General features: G+C 33.4%; 1 non-coding gene across 1 annotated transcript; it reads right to left on the reverse strand.

Moving 5' to 3' along the window:
- Positions 1-2,586: 2,586 nt before the first annotated feature.
- LOC143689122 (U6 spliceosomal RNA) lies at positions 2,587-2,693 on the reverse strand. Its single transcript, XR_013178589.1, has one exon. It is a non-coding gene; the product is annotated as a U6 spliceosomal RNA (small nuclear RNA).
- Positions 2,694-3,995: the final 1,302 nt, after the last annotated feature.

Below are 3,995 nucleotides of genomic sequence, written 5' to 3' on the forward strand. Positions count from 1 at the left end.
TCATAACTAGGTGTGCCACATCTCCATGGAAAAAATCCAATCAGTGTTTCCTACCCTAAAGAATACGTCTGGCCCCACAAGATTGGATCAGGATTAGGATATCGCTTTTCTGGGATACATAATAGTTTCAACCCAGCACATGGCTTTAGCTCTAATGTTTAAGTCTTTCATCCATTTTGAGTTAATTTTTGTATAGAGTGTGAGATATGAATCTTCTTTCATTATTTTGGGTATGGCTATCCAGTTCTTTTAGCATCATTTGTTGAAGAGGCTGCTCTGTTGCAGCTGAGTTGACTTGACTGCCTTATCGAAAATCAATTATCTGTAGATGAGAGGGCCTATTTCTGAACAGTCAATTCAATTCTATTGGTCATTATATCTATCTTTACGCCAGTACCATGCTGTTTTGACAACTGTAGCTTTGTAATATGCTTTAAAGTAAGGTTGTCTGAGCCCTCCCACTTCATTCCTCTTTCTCAAGATATTTTTAGCTATTCAGAGCACACTTCCGTTCCAAATAAATTTGATTATTGGTTGTTTATTAATGCAAAGTAAGTTGTTTGGATTTTAAATGGTATTGCATTGAATCTATACATTATTTTGTGTAGAACTGACATCTTAACTATATTTAGTCTAACAATCTATGAGTACAATATGTCCTTCCATTTATTTAGGTCTTCTTTAATTTCTTTTGGTAATGTTTTGTAGCTTTCTGTATATAGGTCTTTTATGTCCTTGGTTAAATTTAGTCCTAAGTATTTGATTTTTGAGTTGCTTTTTTCAATGGAATTTTTGTCTTTATTTCATCCTCAAATTATTCATTTTAGGGTATAGAAACACTACAGATTTGGGATGTTTATATTTACCCTGCCACTTTGCTGTACTCATTTATTAGCTAGTAGCTTTGCTGTGGTTTATAGGATCATGTCATCTACAAATTGAAAGTTTTACTTCTTCCTTTTGATTTTGGACGACTTTTCTTATCTAATTGCTCTGGATAGAATTTCCAGCACAATGTTGAATAACAATGGTGGCAGTGGGCATCCTTGTCTTGTTCCTGATCTTAGAGGGAAAGATTTCAGACTATCCCCACTGAGGATGATGTAAGCTGTGGGTTTTTCATATATTCCATTTATCATGTTGTGGAAGTTTCCTTATATTCCTATCCTTTAAGATCTTTTCATCAAGAAAGGATGCTGAATTTTGTCAAATGCCTTTTCTGCATTAATCAAGATAATCATGTGGTTTCCCCCTCTTATTTATTGATGTGGTATATTGCATTGATGTATTTTCTTGTGTTGAAACACCCTTGCATACCTGAAATAAAACCCACCTGGTCATCATGTGTTATTATTTTAATGTGCAGCTAGATTCAATTTCCAAGTATTTTGTTGAGCATTTTTGCATCTATATTCATTAAAAATATTAGTCGGTAATTTTCTTTTCTTGTAGTATCTGTCTGGCTTTGGTATTAGATGTTGGCATCATAGCAACAGTTAGGTAGCTTTTCCTCCTCTTCAGTTTTTTTTAAAGCATTTGAGCAGGATTGGTACTAATCCTTTCTCAAATGCTTTGTAGAATTCCCATGTAAAGCCATCTGGTCCTGGACTTTTCTTTTGGGGGAGTTTTTGATGACTGATTCAATCTCTTTACTTGTGATCGATTTGCTGAGGTCTTCTATTTCTTCACGAGTCAACGTTGGGTTTTTGTGCTTCTAGGAAGTTATCCATTTCATCTAAGTTATCTAGTTTGTTAGCATATAGTTGCTTATAGTACCTTTTATTATCTCTTTTATTTCTGTGGGTCCCCCCTCCAGTTTCTGATTTTATTTATTTGCCTGCTTTCTTTTTTCTTTGTCAGCTTAGCTAAGGGTTCATATATTTTATTGATTTGTTTCCAAAGAGCCAACTTCTGGTTTTGTTGATTCTTTTTATTGTTTTCATGACCTCAGTTTCATTTATGTCTGCTCTAATATTTGTTATTTCTTTCATTCTGTTTGCTTTGAGTTATTGCTCTGTTCCTTCTGTAGTTCCTCCAGGTAAGCAATTAATTCCTCAATTTTTGCCCTTCTGGTTTTTTTTTTGTTTTTTTTTATTAATTAAAAAAATTAACTAACACAACATTTAGAAATCATTCCACTCTACATATACAATCAGTAATTCTTAAAATCATAACATAGATGCATATTCATCATTTCTTAGTACATTTGCATCGATTCAGAAAAAGAAATAGAAAGACAACAGAAAAAGAAATAAAATGATAATAGAGAGAAAAAATAAAAATAAAAAAATTAAATTAAATTAAAAAAAACTACACCTTAGATGCAGCTTCATTCAGTGTTTTAACATAGTTACATTACAATTAGGTATTATTGTGCTGTCCATTTCTGAGTTTTTGTATCCAGTCCTTTTGCACAGTCTGTATCCCTTCAGCTCCAATTACCCATTATCTTACCCTATTTCTATCTCCTGATGGTCTCTGTTACCAATGACATATTCCAAGATTATTCTCTAATGTCAGTTCACATCAGTGGGACCATACAGTATTTGTCCTTTAGTTTTTGGCTAGTCTCACTCAGCATAATGTAAAAATATGGAACGCTTCACGAATTTGCATGTCATCCTTGCTCAGGGGCCATGCTAATCTTCTCTGTATTGTTCCAATTTTAGCATATGTGCTGCCGAAGCGAGCACCCTTCTATTTTTAATACAGGCATCTAGAGCAATAAATTTCATTCTCAGCATTGCCTTTTCTGCATCCCATAAGCTTGATATGTTTTAGAGCACTTTTCTGTAAGTAGTTACAGGACAGATCCCAGAGCTTGTCATGTGTAACCATACCATCATCTCAAATTTTTCCTACTAGCTGCTTCAGAACGTTGGAGACTAGAAGGAATAAATATATTTTTTGTCATCACAATTGACTTCTTTTTCTTTTTTGTGAAAAATAATATATATACCAAAAAAAAGAAATACATTTTCATTTTCATTTGTCTCAAGATATTTACTGACTCTCTTGTAACTTCTTTGACCCATTTATTGTTTAAGGGTGTGTGGTTTACATTCCAGGTAATTCTAAAGAACACCTAGGGCAATATATAAGATTCTACAAAGGTTCCATGTACTAGGGTAACTTTCCAGAAACCTACAACCTCCAGATGGGTTCCTGGACCAGATAAGTCCTGAAACCTAGAGGGGCCAGTCTCTCCAGAACATCAGCTACTTCCATTTTCTTACCCCATATTATTGACGACTCCTTCCAACATGAAAAATTTAGAATTGCCATAGTGCAAATACCCTAAAGAGTGGGATAGAAAGATCAAAGGTGATGGTGGAGTTATACAGAAAGGTGGGGTTTAACAAATGAGTGTAACTGCTGAATCATTATATTGATATTTCTTTTAGACTCTAGGATCTTAGAGCAACTAGAAGTAATAACCTAATATTGTGGAATTGTAACCCACACCAAACTCTGGAATTGTAACCCATACCAAACAATTAATTGTTGTGCTGTGCTTTTAAATGTATTGCTTTTTTTTTTTGGTATATATATTATTTTTCACAAAAAAGAAAAAGAAGTCAATTGTGATGACAAAAAAAAAATATTTATTCCTTCTAGCCTCCAGTGTTCTGGAGCAGCTAGTAGGAAAAATTTGAGATGATAGTGTGGTTGCCCATGACAAGCTTTGGGATCTGTCCTGTAACTACTTATTGAAAAGTGCTCTGAAAAATCATTGTTTTTTTCTTTCTTTGCTTTGTATATATATATTATACAGAAAAAATTTTTTTTTAAAAAGAGTGTGTGGTTTAGCCTCATTTGTTTGTGAATTTTCTAGTCTTCTGCCTGTTATTAATTTCAAACTTCATTCCATTATGACCCAAGAAAGTGTTTTGTATAATTTCAATCTTTTTTAAATTTGTTGACATCTACTTTTTTGAACCAAAATGTAGTCTCTCCTGGAGAATGATCCTTGAGCACTTGAAAATAAAATGTGT

The sequence above is a fragment of the Tamandua tetradactyla genome, chromosome 6, assembly GCF_023851605.1.
Source record: "Tamandua tetradactyla isolate mTamTet1 chromosome 6, mTamTet1.pri, whole genome shotgun sequence".
Taxonomy (NCBI): domain Eukaryota; kingdom Metazoa; phylum Chordata; class Mammalia; order Pilosa; family Myrmecophagidae; genus Tamandua; species Tamandua tetradactyla.